This window comes from Lissotriton vulgaris, chromosome 5, assembly GCF_964263255.1.
Source record: "Lissotriton vulgaris chromosome 5, aLisVul1.2, whole genome shotgun sequence".
Taxonomy (NCBI): Eukaryota; Metazoa; Chordata; class Amphibia; order Caudata; family Salamandridae; genus Lissotriton; species Lissotriton vulgaris.
This window is the reverse complement of record NC_141693.1, coordinates 1,840,325,887-1,840,339,168: the sequence shown is the minus strand read 5'-3', so window position 1 is coordinate 1,840,339,168 and position 13,282 is coordinate 1,840,325,887.

The window sequence follows — 13,282 nt, the reverse complement described above, 5'->3', positions numbered from 1 at the left end:
GTATTATTATTATTTTTTTACTTCCAGGCAAGAAGCCTCTAAGTAATCATAGTGCTGGGTAAGTATTAAAATCATCTGCCACTGACTATGATTTTAATGTCAGTGATTTTAATACTTTTTAATAATTTGATGGCAGACTTCTCACACCTAGTGTTACTTTCTCCTGACCGCCCAATGTTTCCTCATTAAAATGCTCCTTCGCTAACCTTTACCCTCCTGGCTCCTTCTTAGCAGTCTGACTGGAAAACCTGTGTAAGAAAATGAGTGTTTGGCAAAGCAAAATGTTTGCATTCATGTTCTGTAGCAAAATTAAAATAGCACAACATAAGATTAAAACCTAAAAACAACACAAGGCAAAAATATGCATGTGTGTTTTGTACACGTGGTGCTTAAAAGCCGCTGCTTTAGCGAGTGCTATATTTGCTATTATTACTGCTTTTTTCAAGCGCTTTGTGTGTGCTTCGATGCACTGCGTAGTCCATGTATATGGGTCTATTGAGTCCAGCCTATGCTCTTGGTGTTCTGCAGTGCACCATCGCATGAGGAATAGTGTATTGTGTGATCCTTGAATGTACAACACATCGTACATTTGCAGGAAATGGCTTTTGTGCATTCTTATGAACACTCATTAGGTCTCGACCTACGCAACGCGCATGCGTTGCATAGGACAGAGACCTGTAGCCACAGCCACAGCTTTGGGGGCAAAAACGTGCCACAGCTTTGGGGGCAAAAACGTGCGCATGTTGCATTGCTTTCAATGCAACGAGTGCACATCTTGGCGATTCCCTTTCCGGAGCGCGCAGCGCCATATGGCCGCACGCTCCCGAAAGGGAATCGGCCATGCCCCCTCCCCCTGCTGCCACTTTCACTGCCTTGTGGCTGTACTGCCGTGCGGCCAATGCTTGTTTTTTAATTGCCACGTTATTCATTCCAGTAAAACGTCAGTTGGAGCCTGCACACGCAGTTTCGCAGCAGAAGCCCAGGGCCTCTTTTCGGCTCCACCATTGCGCATGCGAGCCGGACACTCTATTATTGTGAACCTGCACATTAAGAGCCTAAAAGACGATCTCTGTCTGCGCCAGATGCCAAGGTGACTGCTGTGCACTTACCCGCCTCAGAGCCCTTTCTTAGCGGCCTCCTGAACACTGCCTAGATCCATTTCAGAGGGAGCAGGCGGCCACTCGAGGTGTGCCGCATAAAAAGCATCCACTGCGGCCATCTGGAAGGTGTTAGAGGAAGATTCCAGCGCCTTTACAAAAGGGCATTTTATAAAGAAACCTCTGCCAGGCAGATGAAACCCAGAGGGATGTCTACAATGCATTACTGACATATTTTTAACCATACAGAGCACTAACTAGCATCTCGAAAATAGACGGTTAAGAATTTTGTTCTCTTCTTTTATTAGAAATCCCTGTCGCTTCACTTTCAAGGTGCACTCATATGATAAAAGCATGGCATGTTCTCCTTCAAGAGCAAAGCAAGACGACAGTCGAGCACTGTCGTCTTGCTTTGCTCTCGGCCACCATGCCTTTTCTTGCAATCGCGGCGCTTAACTATTAAAGCCAGATATCCGTCACTTTGAGGACTGACCACTATTGCACAGATGAATTCGTCTTGCATTTCCAGTGAAATTTTGGGAAATTATACAAACATCAATTTGAGATCATCTTGTGACCATCCACATGATCATCATCATCTGATTAGGTCTTTTTACGCCAGTTGTACTAGTGAATTACAACATAATCACCAATACTTCAATTTGAGCCCTGAAGAAGTCTCGACAGCGACGAAACGCATTGGCTAAATTTCTGATGATTTGGATTTTATAAAGAAGTTTTTGAAGTACATCAATAAAGAACAATTTTTCTATTACAAGTGGATTTGAGACCTGCTCACTTGAATTTATGTCTGGACATTTTATCCAATATATGAAGAAATTCTGACATTTTATAATTTTGGATGGGTGCTAATTCCAATTTGTTGACTGTTTCGTATTTGATTTTTCCAAATAGGGGGTGAAGAGGGGTGTACCTCCTGGTTTTGAGCACCATCACTTTATTGAATTAGCCAATTGCAATAGCTAGGTGCAAGCTTGTTTGCCTCAACCCCTATGCTTGTGCTTTCTTGCATATAGCTCTGCTCCAAGCAGCAGTATGTGGAAAGTTGACTAAAAACTCCCTTTCTTCCTTGTGTCCCATCATGCACCCTATCCACCCTAACACCGACCAGGCAAGCCGGTTTTCTACTTTAAGCACGAATCCTGGTATACCCCCCTCTTGCCTGTTTTTCTTCTCGCAGTACTGGCACATGCAAAGAATGATGGCCAGCCATCATGTATCTTACGGGTTTCCGTCCCGTTCGATATTTCCCTTGAAGCAAGACCGGAGTCAGTTAGATGATTGTTCCGTCAAACCCCCCCCCCCTAACTCTATCACAGAATGAGCAGCTCTTGCTCATCAATGCTCTCTCAGCTTGCAGGGGCGGCCACAGGGTTGGGTCAACAATCAAGAGTAAAACTGATCAAGCACACGAGACAGCCACGAAGAATAGTTAACCACGACCCATTCTCTTTCTCCCCAGCTGCACACACATACCATTGTGAAACATCACCGCCCCTGTGTGGAAGTAAGGAGCACACAATGCCTCGTTCTCTTTAGCTTTCCGACAGAAATGACCCTGTAACAATGCCTCGATTCTCTGTCCCTAGACACTACTAACTCTGTAACTTGTCACCACAATCACCCTGATGCCATGTGTTTGTCTATGTCTATATGTGATTCAAGTTACTCTTTAAACGAAAACAAGCCTGCTATGTCTTCCGTATGATTGTATCATGGATGATTGAATCAAGTCCAGGGAACTCCTTCTTTGATTGTACTCATAATGTATATAAGTGCTGTCATGTTTCAAGTAAAGCAGACTACTCCTGAACCCGCTTGGTGAAGGTGCTCTTCCTTAACTCGAGTTCTGGAATAAAGCCCTTTTCAACTCTAAGACCACGGACTCTGCTCCTCATTTTATGTACTACCTTTCTTTGATAACTATAGAAATTCTGGCAGTGTAAATAATAAGGTTTTATTTACCACATTAATTGGCGCCTGAACAGGAACGCTCCCTCTTCCCTACGCGCCGGTGATGTAAGTCGGGTCCTTGTCCCTTCCATACTTTCGACGGACTTCAAGTGCACAACAGCGGGGTGTTCCCGCTAACTCCCTCGAGACGAGGAGGAGACGGACTGCGACTGATCATCCACACGAGGCGGTAAAGAAGATAGCGGAGCGTCCCAACCCAGAGCCCGACCAGTGAGAGCGCAGAGTCCGAGGTCTTTGGAGCCCCGATATTCCTGCGCAAGCGCCAAGAGTCCGATGACCAGGTCTTCAAGTTTTGCTTCTCGGTGAGTACCACTGGGAATGTATAAAGACGGGTTCCATTTAGGAACACGGTAAAGACGAGTCTCATTCGTGGGACCGGTATGGTTGCACTATGCTTTAGTGTATAAAGTATTTTTGTATATTTCAAGTTTTTTAACAATAATTGGTCGAGTTTAAAAATGCCTCTCTTTTCCAAATTACGTACGATACGCACCAAAAAGAATATATTAGAGAAACCAGTTAAAGTCCCGCCCAGGGATACGCCTGGACATTTCATGTATAACCAACATGGACTGGGTGCCATATTGTTCTTAGACCTTTGGGTAGACTATACCGAGAATTTAGAAATAATGTATAGGTAGCCTGCCACAGGTACATGGGACATGGAATGTATTATGAGAGTAGAGGAAGAGTTATGGAAAAGAAAGGCGAGGCCCTCACAGACAGAAGCCATTGAGTTATGGCGGAAGGAAGCACATAGGAGGGCCCAGAAAGAACTTAGGAAAGTTGAGAAAAGTAAGAGAATGTCGGAGCAGGCTAAAGAAAAACAATTACAGGAAGAAGGTGAGAAGGTTTTAGCTGAACAGGCAGACAGAGAGAGAAGCACCCTTGTTACTGGCATTCATCCCGTTTTGCAAGACGAAATTATAGAACATCCCGAATCACCAGTGAAAATAACTCACACTGTCCCCGATAAATTTCTCCCTGCCTATCTGTCCGAACCACCCCCTCTTATGTTAACATGCCTAGAACACGCCCGTCTACACGTGCACCTGAACTAGTAGCCGGTGGTTCCACCTCTGATTTGGTAGTATCCGGGAACGGGACTGAGGATACAGATGATGTCCCGCCTCTTGAGTGTCCTTATGACCCCGAACCCGGTAATGGCCCAATGGCCACGATATCAGAGAGATTAAGACAAGCCCTGGGTCAACTCCAAAAGGTCCCTGATATAACGAAACATTTGGATAGAATTTATGAATTTATACGAACAGGGGAGGGTCCGGACACTCTGGTCCAGGTCATGAAGAACAGAAAAGTTCCTATCAGGGGACTACTCCTGCGGTTCATCATAAATTGTTTGATTCGGGAACTTGACCCGGGTAATGGGAGCGTAGACTCTGAGTTAATAGACCTTAGTGATCAGATACACAGAGGGGCACATGATCTGGGACATCAGATCGACAAAATAGCTAAAAGACTGGTTAAGAAAATTGTCACCATTCGCTCTGAGAAAGTTACACAGGAAGACAACTCAGAGGAAGATGAGGGTCCGACAATAGGTAGGATGAATTTCCTGGGTGTAGCGCGACATTGTCATAGCTCCAAATGGCGACCCCCGCGAATGTCATGGAAAGTTAAAAGATTAGATCCTTCCTCGGAGGACCTCTTCCAGTCCACAGAAAGAGCCCTAGATGAATGGATTGACAATGAGCCTCCCCTTACCCAACACGAAAAAGAATTGGCCCGGTCTGCCACCCATTGGATATCACAGCACCGAGTATATGGCCCAGATATAGTAGCACAAATGTTTCTGGCTCTTCCCCGAACAGAACAACGGCTAGCAGGTATTTATATGGTCCAACACCTGGCTACCTTATACGAGAATAACTTCCACCGACCAGATAAGCTATACAAATTGTTACAAGAAGTAGTGACAGATAGATGGAGGTCTCGGGGACCGGAATTGATCAATACCATTCTGGACCTGCGCCTCCGTTACTTGCAACTTTCCTTAGCTACATCAGATCATGAACCTTACAGTATAGGCCAATACCCCTTACGAGAAGTTCACCCCATACCACAGCCAGATGGCACATTGCAACGAATACATGTGTACACTCCCCTCACCAAGTTAGAAATATTAGAAATGAAGAAAATGGTGCCCTCTCACGAAAAAGATACCGGAGGATTTCATAGGGAGTTGAAGGATATCCTCCAAATGGGTAGTTTCATATATCCAGATATAATAATACTACTTAAAGTAATTCTACCTACAGGCATATTCGACAAACTAAAGGAAAAGGACTGGGAGGTGGGTGGTAAAAAGATTACGTGGACTGCCCTAGAAAAAGAAGAGACAGACCGAAAGCCAGGTGAAGGCCTGGGTGAATGCGTAAAAGAGTTGCCCAGTCTCCTCATACAGGTCTTGCCTCTATTATTGACAACGAAAAAGATAGATTGGGATGCCATTTCTGCCTGTAAACAAAAGCCAGACGAAGATACGGGTGATGATTACACCAGGTTGGAGAAATGTTTCTCTATAAACAGTGGACTCGCACATAGTAGCGAGGAATATCCCCATCTTTTTGCATCCAAATTGGTGGACAACGCCTTACCACTCATCAGAAATAGGGTGTTAAAGATTGAGAGTACCTGGCAAGCAAATAGTCCTTCACAAATGTTACAAATGTTACAGTACCACCACAACAGAATAAGGGAAGAACAGGAACAAGAAAAGAAAAGAGTAAAAGACACGAAAATGAAGGTACTGGTTGCACAGATGGCACCAGTAAACACGGGCCCCAAAGGTAATGTGGGGGCCAATAAAGGTACTTGCAACTACTGCAAGCAGCAGGGCCATTTTGTGAGGGAATGTCCAGTCCTGAAACACAACATAGCGACAGGAAAGACGAAAGAACGCCCTCACACTCCCAGACCAGGTAACACTCAGCAGCCTCAGACTATTACGCCTCCGCAGGCTCAGACGCCTGCTACCCCTGCCACACAGATGTACCAGTACGCACAGTCAGATTACCCCGAGTTTGAACCTTATTCATGAGACAGCCTTGAGAGAGTAAGTGACTTGCCCCTTAGCCCGGTTCCAGTGGATCAAAAAGGTCCATATGTACAAGCCCACTTACTGGGACAAGACAGACAATTCCTCATAGACACAGGGGCAAGTAGGACTACCATAAGTCATAAGGAAGTCCCAGAGGTTCCTCTTTCTGACTCACACAATATATCTCTGGGCTTTTCAGGAAAACCAATAATAAACAAAGTATCTGAACAAGTCTCTTTAAGAGTGGGTCCTCTGACACGTACTACTGACCTAGTCCTTACAGAAACGTGCCCAGAGAATTTACTGGGAATTAAGACACTTAAAGAACTAGGAGCAGTAATATGCTGCTCACCGGAAGGACTAAAATTGTTTCTACGAGATTTCAAAGGACATTTCACAGTCAAAGAAATCGATCCCAGACTTAATGACATCCCACAACATCTGTGGGCAAAAAGTTCTACTGATGTAGGATACATGGACATTACCCCACACCAGGTCACACTCAAGGAGGGAGTAGTCCTACCCCGTATCCGACAGTATTAGATTCCACCCGAGGCTGAACAAGCCCTACTAAAAATAATTCAAGAACTCATAGAACATGGAGTGGTGGTAGAGACAGATTCAAATGTTTGCAATTCTCCAGTTCTTCCAGTCCTCAAAAGGACTGACCCTCAGGCACCCCAGTCTACCGACTGGTGGTTGATCTTCGAGAACTGAACAAATGTGTGATCCCACAATATCCAGTGGTCCCAGATATTTCCTCACTATTGACTGCCATAGACCCCGAAGCTGCATTTTTCACAGTCATCGACTTGAAGAATGCGTTTTTCAGCATTCCTATACATCCCGACAGTCAATATCTTTTCGGGTTCAGTTTAAAAGGACGGAGTTTTAGGTTCACAAGAGCTCCCCAAGGCTACACAGAAAGCCCAAGCATTTACAGCCAAGCACTAAAGAGACAACTTGACAGTATCAATATGCCCACCAACACAGCATTGATACAGTATGTAGATGACATTCTCATCACAGCAAGGACAGAACCAGATTGTGAGAAAGCATCCCTCACCGTTCTACATTTTCTGACAGACAAAGGTCACAAGGTGTCTCCCTCAAAATTGCTGTTCTGTGCACAGCAAGTGGCTTACTTAGGACATTTGCTGTCCAAGGAAGGTAGGCAACTGATACAAGAATGAATCAATCCAACTGATTTCAACGATTTCACAGCCAAAGACACAAAAAGAAGTGCGTGCATTCATTGGTCTCACCTCATACTGCCGACAATGGATCCCTCAGTATGCCCACATAGTCAAGCCACTCATACAGGTAACTAAAGTGGAAGCAGCCACTCCAACAACTCTCCCTTGGACGTCAGAACACTCCCAAGCATTTGAAGCTCTGAAACTAGCTCTGTGCCAAGCACCAGTTTTAGCCACCCCAAATTACAGCAAGCATTTTACCCTGTTCGTGACAGAACGTGACGTAACAGCACTATCCGTCCTCACACAAGACCAAGCCGGAAGAAACAGGCCCTGTGCTTATTTTTCTAGCACACTGGACCCCGTAGCACAAGCTTTGCCTGCATGCCTGAAATCCGTTGCGGCTACAGCCCTGGCCATAAGACAAAGTGATTCAATAGTGTTAGGACATCCCCTGATAGTACAAGTGCCACATGCTGTGGAAGTCCTTCTAAACAGAACACAGACACAACAGCTGACTATAGCAAGACTGACAGGATACGAACTAACGCTATTCCAGCCACACATAGAGATAAGACCATGCAACGTATTGAATCCCGCTACCCTTATGCCCTCAAGCTCAGATGACACGATACAACATGACTGTGTGGAGATGATCGATGTAGTGACAAAACCAAGACAAGACCTAACAGATGTTGCACTCCCAGATCCTGATGTAACACTTTATGTGGATGGATCATGCATGAGAACAAGCACTGGAGAGTTAGTGGCAGCCTATGCAGTAACCACGGACTGTAAGATTATAGAGACACAAAGAATAGATATCCTGTCAGCCCAAGCAGCAGAGCTCATCGCTCTGACACAGGCCTGCATATGGGCAAAACAGTTGAAAGTTAACATCTACACCGATTCCCAATACGCATTCGGTGTAGTTCACAATTTTGGAGTGTTATGGCGAGAAAGAGGTTTCCTTACCTCACATGGGGCCAGAATACAACATGCCCCCCTGATTCAAGCCCTACTAGATGCCATACACCTACCCACAGCCATAGCTATTCTGAAATGCAAAGCGCATACCAAAGCTACAGACACCATATCCAAAGGAAATGACTTAGCGGACCGGACTGCTAAACAGACAGCCCAGAGTCCAGTGAACACAACAGATTCTCAGGTACCAACGCAGACTGTCACTAGGATAGTAAGGGACCCCTTGAAAGATGTACGAGACATACAGACATATGCTACCACAGATGAGATAAAGAAATGGACTGAACAAGGAGGGGTCCAGACTGATCAGCATTGGATGAACAAAGACCAGACAGTATGGTTTCTCCCTGACTCCATGGTACAAGTCATAATAGACACGGTCCATAGCCCTGCTCACCTAGGCGAGAAAGGTATGCTAGACAGTTTACGGAACATCTGGTTTAACAAACACCTAAGAGCTGCAGCCAAACAAAAAGTAAAAACTTGCATGATATGTTGCCAATTCAACCCTGGTAAAGGAGTACCAGTAGAACAGGGTGGGTTCCAGCCTCCTGATCATCCTTTCGAAGTCCTCCAAATGGATTATATCCAAATGGACAGATGTAGAGGATACAAGTATGTACTGGTGGTAGTGTGTACACTGAAACGATGGACTGAAGCATACCCCGTCCCGGACTATGGTGCCCAGACAACAGCTAAACAATTAGTGAGAGAATTTTTCCCCAGGTATGTGTTACCAAGGGTCATCTATTCAGACAATGGACAGCCTTTCTCTTCTAAACTAATGGAGGCTGTTTCCCTTCTACTGGGATATTCCTGGAGATTTCATTGTGTCCGACACCCTCAAGCAGCTGGCCTGGTAGAGAGACACAACCAAACCTTGAAAACAAAACTAGCCAAAATATGTGCAGAAAAAGGGATAGACTGGGTCACTGCCCTTCCGGTCGCTCTCTTTTACATGCGAATGGTGGCACATTCCCAGACGGGACTGTCCCCTTTCGAAGTGACATTCGGTAGACCTCCCAACATTTGGGGTATCCCTTCTCCTAAGAAACTAACTGAAATTGACTCTAACATGTTGACAGATTACTTGACTTCTTTGATGTCTGCACTCCACTCTTGTCGTTCACAGGTTGCAGCAGTGTTTCCAGATCACACCACACCTGAGGAACATACCATCAAGCCTGGTGATTGGATACTCGTACGGAACTTCGATCGTACCAGCCCCTTGGAGAAGAATTTGGACGTCCCCCAAATTGGTTCTCCTAACTACAAGGACGGCTGTCAAAGTGGAAGGAAGAAAAGGGTGGCTCCACGCCAGCCACTGCAAGAAGTTTTTTGGACCAATACTAACGGACAATGTGCCCTGTCCAGCGGCTATAAATGCCCCGGATATAAATAGCATTTCACTACTCCCAGAACTCACTCCTCAGCAGGAATACAGATCGCGGCTGCGATCTCACCAAAAATAGACTAAAGACATTACACCTGATCATACCGAACCGGTGGCTAATTAAGCCCAGGAACAAGCTCTTGGTGAAGCGGCTGCTGGGAAGCGTTTGATCTCGTGTACAGATACATTTTGATATTTAATTAATAGACAATATGAGGAGTAATGACATGATGCGCAAAATGAAAAGGACTAATTATGTGAAATTACTGCATAGCAGGTTCTCGATTTTTTATTAATAATGTTACTTGTTTGCTGTTTAGCGGCCTGTCTGGGTTGGATCTTATATACAGTTTTCCCTCTGTCCTCTTCCACGCTTGTAAAAAATACAACTATGCATTCCCATGTTGATCTTCCCCCACACCTCGAGGACAGAAGAAAGGAGTTTATAAATAATACATTTATTTCCACTCTCCATAAACACCAACTCATAGTCAACAAGACAAACTGCTGGGTTTGTGGCTTGATGCCACATTCTGTACATAAGGGAATGCCCTTTTTCTCGCTGCCATTTGGTTATTCAGGGTCCGCCTATGCATTAGCCATGATATTTTCTGCGTCAGTCAGAAACATTCCCCCGACAAAACTGAAAAATGAAAGTAATTGGAACGAAGTAAAGACCAAAATAGTAAAGGCTGTTTCTAAAATGGTGGATCTCACTATGACCTGGGGTAGGGCAGAGGATCACGAAAATATCAGTTACTCTCAGTTCCATGACATCGCTTCCTTCAGGGAAATGTTTTCTCGTTAATCAAAGGCAGACAGATCAAGGAAGTTGGGTGGTACCGCAACACAGCCTGTTTTGTATAAGAGGAAAGGGAAAGGGGGAAGTAATGGGGAACAGCGAGTGTGATAGGACATACACACTACCCGCTCCCGATTTTCCGACCATAGTAACTGCCCCAAACACCTATTTCATCTGTGGACCCCATGCGCGCACTTGGTTGCCTCAAGGCTGGTCTGGAAAGTGGTACATCGCATTCCTTTTACCACCAACTTACACAGCCCCTGCCGACTACCACCTGATTGACCCTCTGACCCAAGTTAGAAGACAACGAAGGGGGTGCATAGATGCAGAAGATACTGCAGGACAAGAGGCTGGAGACTTTTTCAAAGGTTTCCTCCCTTTCTGGGGACCCATGGCCAATAGTCGCCACATCCGGCAACTAACTCGTGTAGTTCAGGCCGCCATAGACGAAACAACTGGCGGCTTAAATAACATTACAGCTGAAGTAGCTGCAAATAGACTCATAACCCTGCAGCACGTATAGTTTTAGATGTCCTGTTAGCCGACCGTGGTGGTGTGTGTAAGGTAATAGGGTCCAGTTGTTGTGTATTTATTCCAGACAATGCCCCATCAGTTTACTCTGCTATATCCCGTCTCCATGTACTATCCGATAAATTGGATATGGACACTGACACATGGTCCCTGACCGGCTGGTTATGGGGCCTCCTGTCCACCTGGGGGTGGAAGGCACTAACAGTCCTGGGCCTCGTTTTGGCCACTATTTTCACCTGTTGCCTCTGCGTCCAGTGTGGCCCCGCCCTTTGTGGACTATGTGCCACTACATGCACTCCTCATCCACGAAACAGAGGAAAGAAAAATGAAATGATCATGTTGCAAGAACAAGTGTACGACTTAATGAATATAGAAATTGATTAAGAATTTCTGTAATAGGGTTTCTATGGGACAAGGAGGGAATGTGGAAAGTTGACTAAAAACTCCCTTTCTTCCTGGTGTCCCATCATGCACCCTATCCACCCTAACACCGACCAGGCAAGCCGGTTTTCTACTTTAAGCACGAATCCTGTTATACCCCCTTCTTGCCTGTTTTTCTTCTCGTAGTACTGGCACATGCAAAGAATGATGGCCAGCCATCATGTATCTTACGGGTTTCCGTCCCGTTCGATATTTCCCTTGAAGCAAGACCGGAGTCAGTTAGATGATTGCTTCGTCAAAATCCCCCCCCCTAACTCTATCACAGAACGAGCAGCTCTCGCTCATCAATGCTCTCTCAGCTTGCAGGGGCGGCCACGGGTTGGGTCAACAATCAAGAGTAAAACTGATCAAGCACACGAGACAGCCACAAAGAAGAATAGTTAACCACGACCCATTCTCTTTCTCCCCAGCTGCACACACATACCATTGTGAAACATCACCGCCCTTGTGTGGAAGTAAGGAGCACACAATGCCTCGTTCTCTTTACCTTTCCGACAGAAATGACCCTGTAACAATGCCTCGATTCTCTGTCCCTAGACACTAGTAACTCTGTAACTTGTCACCACAATCACCCTGATGCCATGTGTTTGTCTATGTCTATATGTGATTCAAGTTACTCTTTAAACGAAAACAAGCCTGCTATGTCTTCCGTATGATTGTATCATGGATGATTGAATCAAGTCCAGGGAACTCCTTCTTTGATTGTACTCATAATGTATATAAGTGCTGTCATGTTTCAAGTAAAGCAGACTACTCCTGAACCCGCTTGGTGAAGGAGCTCTCCCTTAACTCGAATTCTGGAATAAAGCCCTTTTCAACTCGAAGACCACGGACTCTGCTCCTAATTTTACGTACTACCTTTCTTTGATAACTATAGAAATTCCGGCAGTGTAAATAATAAGGTTTTATTTACCACAAGTAGGACAAGGTGATGTGTTGTGTATCAGACCCACATCTCACTGCATCCCTTTGCATATAAGGGACACAGCAAGATATATGCCTGCCACACACATGGAACTGTATCCAAGCACAAATTTTATGTTGAAGTCATATGTATGATCAATATGCAGTTAAGTACTCAGCACATTTTGCAGATCAGCAGATTTGGCGCCTGAATGTATCACTGCATTCACAAAATGTGCATTTCCTCCATCAATACTAAAATCTAAAATGTGCTTGCACAGTTATTTCCATCTACAACATGCAGTTACTTTTTCAGTGTGGACAAGTTCACAGCAGTCCAAACGTCCAGCTGCTTTCTGCACGTTCCTGTACTTTGATAACCGGCGGGCAACAGTACAGATTACGGATTCCTGCCTTCTCAGTATTCTTGATGCTGCGGCATTCAATCAGTAACCTCTCAGATACCAGGGGATCATAATACCCTCCCAAAACAAATTTGAGAACCAGAGATTGTTAAAACATTGGCTAGTCCCAAAGGTGCCCTCTTCAATTCATGCTCAGTCCTCTGAGCTGCAGGGTTTAGGGCCTCAAGGAGCTGCAGAAGGGGTTCTGTACTGATAATCTCTGTGTTGAACTGGTGCAGTCTTATCAACCTCTCCAAAAGAAAAACCCATTACTAATTTGATGGTCCTTGGCAATATAAGCAGAAAGCCCCGAGGACTCCTGTGACATTGTCATGTGGTTGAAATAGACCATTCACTCGGATTTGAAGGGAAGAGGGTCTTCACCTGGAATCTTCCAGCCCTAACAAGATTGGTTGGTAAAGAGCTTTTGGAAAGTTAGAACCAAGACACCATCCCATTTCAGATCCGC